The sequence below is a fragment of the Lycium ferocissimum genome, chromosome 6 (genome assembly GCF_029784015.1).
Source record: "Lycium ferocissimum isolate CSIRO_LF1 chromosome 6, AGI_CSIRO_Lferr_CH_V1, whole genome shotgun sequence".
Lineage (NCBI taxonomy): Eukaryota > Viridiplantae > Streptophyta > Magnoliopsida > Solanales > Solanaceae > Lycium > Lycium ferocissimum.
The window spans coordinates 59905675-59917382 of NC_081347.1; the positions used below are offsets into that span (position 1 = coordinate 59905675).

The following is an 11708-nucleotide window of genomic DNA, read 5'->3' on the forward strand; positions in this document are numbered from 1 at the left end:
GTGAGGAAAGTTTTGATATTTTAAATCAATTTACTAACTCGATAAAAGTTTTTATATTCTTTAAACCGAGTAGTAACTTGGAGTAGAAAATCACAAAGATTTTAATCTCCAAACAGTGGAGTAGAAAACCACAAAAGTTTTAATCTCCAAAAAGAGTACTTTTTCTTCTTTTCTTTTTTTCCTCTGAAAAGAGTGATTTTCTTTTCTAAGTAGATTATAAAGAAAAACACTTTCACCGTTGGGTTCCATACTTTCTGGAAATTATAACTGATGATCTGAACGAATGAAATTTCAAGTTAAGTTGCTGAGACAAATTTTCAGCACCTTGCCATGTAATACTACCACTTTTTGAATTCTCAGCCTGTTATAATATAACATATTGGATATAGAAATTATCCAATACACTTGGCTATCATATCCTCATTCCTGATGGTTCTGCCAATAGAATATACTTTGAGATCATTAAATAATAAACGTCTACCCTAATATTTTTTTAAACTAAATTTCATAAATCATAAATGGTAGAAAATAAAAAGACGAGTAAAGAAAATAAAACCCGAATTTATGTCGTTTCAAGATCTTCAACCAATGGCCAGAATAAAGCAATTGATCCTGAAAAGTCGTGTCATTTGACTTATTCAATGACAACTCCTCGTAGTCACTGTATTGTGGATCTCTTCCGATGGTTTCTAATCCATGTCACGATGCCATCTTTATCAAGTATTGGCCATAAATTTGTCCCTTTTTCAACTTTTACACAATACGTATCAAAATACTACGCTACTGTTTTGGCATCATTGAAAGCAAAGCAAGATTATAAAAAAAAAATAAAAAAAAATAAAAAAAAATTAAAGATCAGTTCTTAAGGAACTTTGCCTCCTAGGTGCACATGGAGTGCTTCTCACCATTTCTTGACCAGCAACTTCCAGTATTTCTTTCTATCATCATAGTCATCACTCATCAGAAAGATTGTATTTGACACTAATTACTCGGTCTGAGAAAAGATGCCACAAAATCTTTTCAACCAGACTTTGTGCAATGACCATTTTTGATTTGTCTACCTCTTAATTTTTCCTTATAAACCAGAGAGGACAAAGATAGGTACTGCAACCATGTCATGATATTTTTCTTTGACGCGAAATAACAAATTTCTAATAAGCATATCGAATATGTTGTACCTAAACTTATTTAAAATACATATCATGATCATCACAAGTGGATCATCTACCCTATATTTCACATAAATCACGCAAAGAGTAGAAATATATAACCAAAAAGTAAATAGAGTTAAAGAGAATATAACCCGATTTTGTCACTTCTCCTTGATCCATTACTTTGACGAAGTGGCCATATTTGTAGTCAAAATTATTTCTCATTGAAAAAATCTTATGATTTACCAAAAGGTGAATCCCTTTTGTTTTGCACATTTTCATATTATTATGAATAGGTGTGTGGTTCTTTTTTTCCCCCCTTTTTCTCCCGTGTCTTGGCCATATGTGGCAAGTGATCACACACCCACTGATACGAAAAGAATTTCACTTTGTTGTAATTCAAAAATCCCTTGGATTCAACTGGAAACCAGATTACTAATTACGAAGACCACCATTGTTCATACGCTCATCACTTTTGATCCAAATATTCCCTCGTTACTTGAAGTTGATAACGCAGATTTGCCCAAGACCGTGTCGCTTCTTGGTTTCTCTTTCTCGTTTGGTCTCCACCAAACAAAGGTTACGAAGAACACAAAAATAAATAGTAATTTCCTTAAGATTGTTGTCAATTTGTATTAAAAAAATAATCTAAAACAGAATCTGGAAAGAGAGGAAACAATCTAACGTGGAATCTGAAAAGAAAGGAAAATAAATTCGAGCCCACTGAATTCACAGTGTTTCCTTAAGGAAATTATTCCCCTCAAGTACCCGAGGTTATGGAATATATCCTTCCAAGATAGAACGAATTAACTCACTAGCGTAGCGGTACCTCAAACCCCGGTGAACGGAGAACCACTCGAAGGCTGTAAATCACACTAGAATTTTTATTGTGCAAGAAGAAAGAAGAAGACAATCAGAATTTTCATAAGGAAAATCTGAAGGGATGACTAGATATTTATAGCCAACAACAGGTGTATGTTAAGGAAATAGGTGTGTCTTTTCAGCAAAAAATTGTCTTTTTCGAAAAAGGCAAAGGAAATAAAACTTTCATTTCCCATTCACACCAAAGACCTAACAGCCTCCGTTGTGGAGAGACTTCAAAAATTACTTGAAACATAAAATAAAAGAGATGACCCTTGAAGATCTGATTGTGCGCCTAAGAATAGAAGAAGATATTAAGGTTGCGAAAAAGAAGTCACGAGCAAGTTCAACAATTGCGGGGGCAAATGTTGTTGAAGAGGCACCAAAGAACAACAAAAAGAGAAAGAGGTCGTCTGGACCTAAGAATTTTCCGCCAAAGAAGAAATTCAAAGGCAGTTGCCACAATTGCGGAAAAATAGGACACAAGGCTGCGGAGTGTAGAGCTCCGAAGAAAGAAAACAAAAAGCGTCAAGCAAATATGATTGAAACAAACGAGGAAGTGGAGAACCTATGTGCCATGCTCTCCGAGTGTAATTTGGTAGGAAACTCTAAAGAATGGTGGATTGACTCTGGGGCTACACGTCACGTGTGTTCTAACAAAGGATTATTTTCATCCTATGCTCCCGCAGGTCCAGACGAGGCTATCTTTATGGGAAACTCGTCAACTGCTAAGGTCGAAGGAGTTGGAAAGATTTGCTTGAAGATGATGTCAGGAAAAGTGGTGACGCTCAATAAAGTTCTCCATGTTCCAGAGATTAGGAAGAATTTAGTTTCTTTAGCACTTCTCGTTAAAAACAGGTTTAAGTGCGTTTTTGTTTCTGAAAAAATTGTACTTAGTAAGAATGATATGTACTTAGGAAAAGGTTACCTGAATGAGGGCCTTTTCAAACTCAATGTAATAGCTATTGAAATGAATAAGAATGTTGCTTCTTCTTACTTGCTTGAGTCAAATTCTTTATGGCATTCACGTTTGGGTCACGTCAACTTCAAAACGTTGCGAAAAATGATTAATTTAGAAATATTGCCTAAGTTTGAATGTAATAAAAACAAGTGTCACATATGTGTGGAATCAAAGTATGTTAAACATCCTTTTAAGTCAATTGAAAGGAATTCAAATCCTTTTAGACTTAATTCACACCGACATTTGCGACATGAAGTCAACGCCATCTCGCGGTGGGAAAAAGTATTTCATAACGTTTATTGACGACAGCACAAGATATTGCTATGTTTATTTACTTAATAGTAAAGATGAAGCAATTAATGCATTCAAGCAATATAAAAATGAAGTGGAGACACAACTAAATAAAAAGATTAAAATGATCAGAAGTGATAGAGATGGTGAATATGAATCTCCTTTTGAAGAAACTTGTTTGGAATATGGCATTATTCATCAAACAACTGCTCCATATTCGCCTCAATCCAATGGGATTGCAGAAAGGAAAAATAGAACCTTAAAAGAAATGATGAATGCATTATTGATAAGTTCTGGTTTACCACAGAACTTGTGGGGGGAAGCTATTCTTACTGCCAATAGAATACTTAATCGAGTTCCCCATAGCAAAACACAATCCATCCCATATGAAAAATGGAAAGGAAGAAATCCTAACATGAAATATTTCAAAGTGTGGGGGTGTTTGGCGAAAGTGCAAGTTCCTAAACCTAAGAGGGTAAAAATAGGACAAAAAACAGTTGATTGTGTTTTTATTGGATATGCAACGAATAAAGCATAGCATGCGATTTACGGTTTATAAATCGAAAATCCCGAGATTCAAGTGAACACGAATTGAATCGAAAGTAACCGAATTTTTGAAAATATATATCCGCATAAAAATGAATGTGAGACGTCTAGCATAAGATCTAAACGACCTCGCGAAGAAGTAAATGACAATATTCATGGTGAGGAAAATCCAAGACGAAGCAAACGTCAAAGGACGTCTACATCCTTTGGACCAGATTTTCTAGCATTTTTATTGGAAAATGAACCTCGGACTTTTAAAGAAGCTATGTCTTCTTCAGAAGCACAATATTGGAAAGAGGCGATCAATAGTGAAATAGAATCCATATTAAACAATCATACTTGGGAATTGGTTGATCTTCCTCCAGGAAATAAACCCTTAGGTTCCAAATGGATCTTCAAACAGAAAATAAAGGACGATGGCACTATTGACAACTATAAGGCAAGACTTGTTGTCAAAGGATTTAGACAACGAGAAGGTCTTGATTATTTTGATACGTACTCACCGGTAACACGAATTACATCCATTCGGGTGCTAATAGCGTTAGCCGCCGTGTACAATCTTCAAATCCATCAAATGGATGTTAAAACAGCCTTCTTAAATGGAGATTTGGAGGAAGAAATCTAATGGAACAACTTTGAAGGGTTTGTTGTTCCAGAAAAGAAAAGAAGGTGTCTTAGGCTTTTTAAGTCTCTTTACGGACTAAAACAAGCACCCGAAGCAATGGCATGCAAAATTTGACCAAACAATGTTGGCAAACGGGTTCAAGATTAACGAGTGTGATAAATGTGTGTATATTAAGAACACTCCAAATCATATAGTCATTTTTTGTTTATATGTAGATGATATGTTGATAATGAGTAAAGACATTGCCGACATAAATGCTACAAAACGCATGCTTGCTAGCAAATTTGATATGAAAGACCTACGAGTTGCTGATTTAATTCTAGGAATTAAAATTCAAAGAACTCCTCAAGGTTTAGCCTTGTCTCAATCTCATTATATTAAAATGGTACTTGAAAAATTCAAATATTTGAATTTCAGAGTCGCGAGAACTCCAATTGATCTGAACCATTCCTTTGTAAAGAATAAAGGTCAAAGCAAGTCTCAATTGGATTATGCTCGAGTATTGGGAAGTTTGATGTAGATAATGAATTGTACACGACCTGATATAGCTTGTGCTATAAGTAAACTGAGTCGATATACAAGTAATCCTGACCAAACTTATTGGATGGCAATGAAACGAGTTTTGGGGTATTTGGAATATACCCAAGATTATGCATTACACTATAACAAGTATCCCGCGGTAATTGAAGGATATAGTGATGCAAACTGGATCACCGGTTCAATCGAAACTAAATCCACTAGTGGATATGTTTTTACACGTATTGGTGGAGGAGCGGTGTCATGGAAGTCGTCTAAGCAAGACGTGCATTGCTCGCTCTACCATGAATTTGAATTTATAGCGACGGACAAAGCCTGAATAGCCGAATGGTCTTAATTTCTTAGAAGACATTCCATTTTGGCCCAAACCTCTGGCACCTATATGCATACATTGCGATAGTCAAGCCGCACTAGGAAGGGCTGGGAGCGTTATGTATAACGAAAAATCTCGTCACATACGATGAAGATATAATACCGTTAGATAACTACTCTCTAGTGGAATTATCACAATTGACTATGTCAAGTCAAAGGATAATATGTCGGATCCACTTACAAAAGGCCTAGCTAGCGAGGCAGTTGAGAAATCATCAAAGGGAATGGGACTACGGCCGAGGACAAGTCATCATGGCGGTAACTCTACCTAGAAGACTGGAGATCCCAAGCTCTAGGTTTAAAGAGATCAAACAAAGTTATGATTGACGGTTCAACATTGTCAAACAACAACTTTGGTACATTCTCGTGATGAAGACAATGTTCAGTAACAAGGATAAAGCATTAAGGCTTTTTAATGATTTCTAAGTTTGATACAGGGTATATCAAATTGTGTTTTTAAAAGGATTACACGTTTAGGAATCACCTATGTAAGTGAGAAGTGGAAGCCGCTTCAAGGAGAGTTTTGTCAGTCCAATTCTCTACACACTTATGAAACCAGGTGGTGTTCATGGCTGAAACGAACACAACAATAAGAACCAAAGACGATTAAGGATTAATTGTGTGACCTATGTTGTCTAGGTATACACCAAAGCTCGATGGTTCAAGGATATCAAATCTACCAATTGACCGAGTATACCCAATATATGTTCACTATGGAAAGTTCAAAGGGAAACCTACTTATCCAGATGTGATTAATCCTTATTTGCAAATCACATAGTTTTTTCATGCATATTTTCATTATAGCCATTCCCCATTCATGTGGGGGATTGTTTGGATTTTAAGCTTAAGCTTAGTTGGTGTGAATGAGAAATGGAGGGAAAATTGAAAATTTGAGCAAAGTTCCTTTTAGAAAGAGCACTTTGTACCACATTGGTAGTGGAAAGAGAGAGTTGTGTATTTATATATCAAAACACATCCTCTAGCTCATAAAGGGTGGAGAAGAGGGACTCCCCTCGCGCCGTCGTCGTCGCTCGGCTTGGGCTTCGAATTCTGATTCGGTCAAATGATCTGATTGATTGCTAATCTTTTTTGGACCAAATTTAATTTTTCAAAGTCATAATTTAATTTCCATTTGGAATTTCCAACAGCCATTTTGATATGATTGATTGATAATCAAAAATTCAATTTAATGTTTCATTTTCCCGAATGGTCACCTTGCCTGTTCGGAACAGCTTCTTCCCCCATATAAATTTCAGAGGCTTCGCTTCATTTTGACACACAATGAAATTCTGAACTTTCTGCAATTAAAATTTCTCAACGTCTTCTCTTTATATTCAGTGCATTGTTTTAACAACTACTAACCGTAAGTGTCCTGTGATTTGCTCCGTTAATTTGAGTTTGTCGGAGTTCTGTGGCTTGCATTGCTGCTATCGAAACGTTCTTCCGTTCTATCCTGGGAGGAAGTAACCCAGATCCTTTGGCAACAATGAGGGGGTTATAATTCCTTAAGGACACACAAGCAACTTGTGGGCTCGGAAGATTTTTCTGCTTTTTCTACATTTCTGTTTTCACTATTTTTAAGTTCTGTTTTGATTAACAAACACAAACTGATATAATAATCACTGTTGTGCTTTACGAGAATAACAAGCTTAAGGAATTATACATTTGTGTTTAAATATTCTGTAAATCTGTTCAACAGAAAAGGAAAAAAAATATATATTTACTCTTTTTTTGAGATTAAAGTCCTTGTGACTTTCTACTCATATTGTTACTCGATTTGAAGATATAAAAACTTCATCGAGATTATTTAGTCATTTGTAATCGATTTGAAGATATAAACTCTTCATCGAATTAATCTAGTTTTGTTGTCCTCGATTTGAAGATATAAAATCTTCATCGAGTTTATATTCGGTTTGAAGATTAAAACCTTCACTGATTTACTAATATCATTTGTGTGTCAATTTCTTTTCAGAAAAATGACGACTGGAACAGAACAACAAACTGATTCTGTGAATGGTACCGCCACAGTGGCAACGGCTACTGCGTCGTCGAGTCGCACTACTCCGGCTTGTTCAGATGCAACAATAGTCAAGACATTAACAGGAGCACGAATATTGATCATCATTTTCGCAACTATCAGAACTATAGTAGATGTAGTGGCTTCAGAATATACTACAAGCTTCCGAGTACTGGAGGACTGGAAGACTCCTCGGATGCACCAGAGGGAGATATTCCTGATAATTGTTCAGTGATTCAATTGCCAATTATATGGGGGAGGTTAAACCCTCAAAATAGTAGCTTGTTTGGCCTTTTAACCGTGAATGTTACACTTCCGTGGAGCCTGTCTGATGATTGTAGTAAATGTTACTATGGAGGAGGTCGATGTGTAACTGGCAGCAACAACGAATTTCTTTGTTCCTCTAATCCCGCAGGTAAACTATACAACTAGCTTTTTTCATTTTCGCTCATCTAGTTATCTTCAGTTGCTCAGAACAAATACGGTGAATATACCACAAATTATTACAGCTAAAAATTACAATAAAATGAACAAATATGAATAAATAAATATTCAGGCTGAGGCGCGGATATCTCGCTCTCTTTAAGGAGATTCAAGCCCACTGCAGTATGATATTCTTCACTGATCCAGCAGTACTACTCTTGATTTGTCCTCTCCAGAATACAACAGCCTGTCAACGTCGTGTGACTCAGCCAATTCCGAACTAGTTAAAGAGTCCAAAGCTCCACCACAATAACATCTTCCTTCAACTTAAAAGTAATCTCTTTTGTAGTGAATTAGTTGGAGACATAGACTAGTTTTCTTTGTCTCAACTCTCTCTTCTCTACACCAACCTCAAAATACAAACACAACATAATATTTTTATACACTCCTCATCTACTTTTTTCTCATCCTAACACAAGGATGAAAGCATCCTTTTATATAGGTGTAGGATTTCTTCCGCAAATAAATGTCAAGAAAGTGAATGGTCATTTGAGGTTTAGTGGGGTAATTAGTAGGACATAATGTGGGAGAAGATGCTAGAGTGGTTACAAGAGTTACAAGAATAATGACACTACTTCGTCCACTTTATGGCCACTAATAAGACATGCACTTTAATATAAATATTTTATAATACTAAAATGCTAATAAATCCAACATACTAAAATAGTTGCCTTTCCGATGATTGTATTAAAAGTCCCCGCACAACATCTATCTAAGCTTTTGTGATTTTCGGGTGCATCTATAACCTGAAATTAACGTGAAGGGTAATTGGGGTCTATAGGTGGAAGGAAGGCAAATTTAGGTCACCAACATGTTGGGGGCATTTTTTACCCTTTTCTGTTAAAGAAAATAAAAGGTCTTCTATGGACAGTGAAATGGATACAGTGGTTGTTCATTCCTTCATTTTAGGTATCAACATCCCACTTCTTTTGGCCCCCCTTCTTTATTATTTACCTCAAGTGGTCAAAACTGAAAATTCCAAAGTCAACAAGCGTCTTTAAAGGGATTAGATGCAAATATATGGTGAAGATAAAGAGCAAGAAGTCAAATATACACAAATGCAGAGATTACTGTTGACTCTCTGCTTCCGTCCTTGCATTAGATTTGAATATCTTACAGGAGTGTCAAATATCTTACAGGAGTGTCAAATTAATACTACAGTACCTGAATTCAGAATGTGGCATTAAATTATAGGTAGTAACACATAAGGTCATCCAATTATGTGTAATATCTCTCAAAGTCATGTTTTTTTTTTTTTTTTTTTTTTTTTTGGTAACAACAAGTTCACCCAAACTTTCCTATATCACTTAAAAAGTCACCCAATTAATATTTAACCAACAAAATATGACAGGACATTTAATTTAGAGAAATTTTACTTTGTGAGTCGCATAGCAAACATTACTTATGTGAGACAGTTTATTACTTGACAAGTGGATTAATGGGTCCCACAATAAACTCCTTTAAACAGATTATAAAAAAAAGCAACATTAAAAGTCTTATATTTTTCCTAATTGAGATGTTTAGCCAGAGGATAATAAAAGGAAATTTAGAAATAAAAAAGATTTGCAAAGGCAATGACGGCATAGTAAATGGGCTATATTCCAATTTCTAACTGCCGCAAGGTATGGTTGCTTTTATTATAGGGAAAATGTGCAAATGTATCCCTCAACTTTGCGATTTAGAGCAAATATACCTTCGTTATAAAAGTGGTGTAAATATACCTTTGCCGTTACAAAATGGTGCAAATATATCCTTTTCGCTGATAGATTTTTTTTTTAAAATCATTTAGTTTATTTTTTAATTAAAAAAATACCATGTGGTTTTTTTTTTTTTTTGTTTTTGTTTTTACCCCTCCCCCCAATAGCTCCCTCCTTTGCTCCCTTGGTGACTCGAACTCGCAACCTTCGGGTTGAAGTGGAGGGCGCTTACCCATTTTTTTTAGTAGACATATTTTCTAAAGCGACATGACAATTTTTTTCTGGCAGGTCGGGTTTGGTTTGTTTAAAAAAAGAGATAGACTTTTTTTTTTTTAAAGCCACAGAGATTATTTTTTAAACGAACCAGACCCGACCCACCAAAAAAAAAATTATCATGTGGCGTTAGAAAAATATGTCTACTCAAAAAAAATGGGTAGACTTTTTTTAAAGCCAAATGATTTAAAAAAAAAAATCCCATTGATATCTTGGGAGATCATTACCCATAGTTGGGTGACCTTCTGTGTTATTACCTCAGATCAATTATTTGTCAGTTTTCTTGATATTCTATCCGTTGTTGATTTTTTATTCAGCTGAAGCTCAAAATCAAACTCAAGACAACTGCCCCAAGGAATTTCAATGTGGGATCCTTGGAAATGTGAGCTTTCCTTTCTCTGTGTCCTCAAAACCGGCTTGTGGATTGTATACCTTAGATTGTAATGCTACTCCAAATCCAAGAATTCATTTGGGAGGAAATGTTTATAGTGTTCCGGAACAACAACCGTATGATAGGTTTCGAGTTTTAGACTGTATGCTTCAGGGCTTATTGGCAAAAAACAGTTGTCAATCTTTCGATAGAAGTCTATCCTTTCCAAGTTCTCCTTCTGTCTCGTTTAGAGTCATCGAACCCAATCTTACCTTGTTCAGATGCAACAACAGTCTAGACATCAACAAGGGCAAGAATGATCATTATTTTCGGGAATATCAGAACTATACTAAATGTAGTGGCTTCAGCATATATTACAAGAATCCGAGTAGAGAACAGGAAGGGTATTCGGATGCACCAGAGGGAGATATTCCTGATAATTGTTCACTGATTCAATTGCCACTTACATCCAGGTCATGGTCTCAGAATATTAGCTTGTTCGATCGGTTAAGTGCGAATTTTACAATTCAGTGGAGCCTGTCTGATGATTGTCGTAAATGTTACTATCAAGGAGATCGATGTTTAACTGACAGCAACAATGAATTTCGTTGTTCCTCTAATCCCACAGGTAAATATAGTACTAGTTTTCTTCAATTTTGCTCATCTAGTGATCTTCAGTTTCCTCAGAACAAATACTAAAATAGTTGCCTGTTTGATGATTGTAATAAAATCCTTGCGCAACATCTATCTAAGCTTTCGTGGTTTTTTTTGTTGTTGCACTAAAATAGTTCTAGTTGCAGGTAACCGCTATCTATGACCACAAATTTCCACTTCATATCACTAGTTTGGTTTTTTCTGTGTGTTTTCTTCTTTAAACAGCAAAAAGATAATTAGCTATTTTCATTATTAGGAGATAACGTGTTACTATCGCATTAAAACATGTACACGCAGTAAAATGTACCTTCTTCGTGGAAATGTTATTAATCTGATAGATATAGCATCCCGGAAAAAACATCCTTTCAATGTTAACTGTTTTTCTCATTTACCAAGAACTTGTGCAACTTTGAAATTGACAAACATTCTTCCAATTTGTGTCATGACATTAGCAGCTACTTCTTCTATTGGAGGAATTGCGATGCTAGTTATGTTACTCCTGTACTTAAGAACAAAATGCTCCCTTAATTCCATGATTTTCTGGAAAACAAAAAGAGAAGATTACAGAAATGTAAAAGCCTTCTTGAAGAACCATGGATCACTTGCTCCAAGGAAGTACAGTTATTCTGAAGTCAAGAAGATGACAGATTATTTCAAAAATAAACTTGGTCAAGGAGGCTTTGGTTGTGTTTTCAAAGGAAAGTTGCACAATGGGAGTCCCATGGCAGTCAAGGTCTTGAAGAAATTGAAGGGCGCGGGAGAAGAGTTTATCAATGAACCATGGATCACTCCTTCCAAGGAAGTACATTTTTTGTGAAGTCAAGAAGATGACTGAGTGTTTAAAGAATAAACTTGGTCAAGGAGGCTATG

At 35.6% G+C, this 11708-nt stretch overlaps 1 pseudogene; it reads left to right on the top strand.

Annotated features, from left to right (window-relative positions):
- Positions 1–7320: 7320 nt before the first annotated feature.
- Positions 7321–11708, top strand: part of LOC132061451 (LEAF RUST 10 DISEASE-RESISTANCE LOCUS RECEPTOR-LIKE PROTEIN KINASE-like 1.1) — an 82732-nt pseudogene continuing 78344 nt past the window's right edge.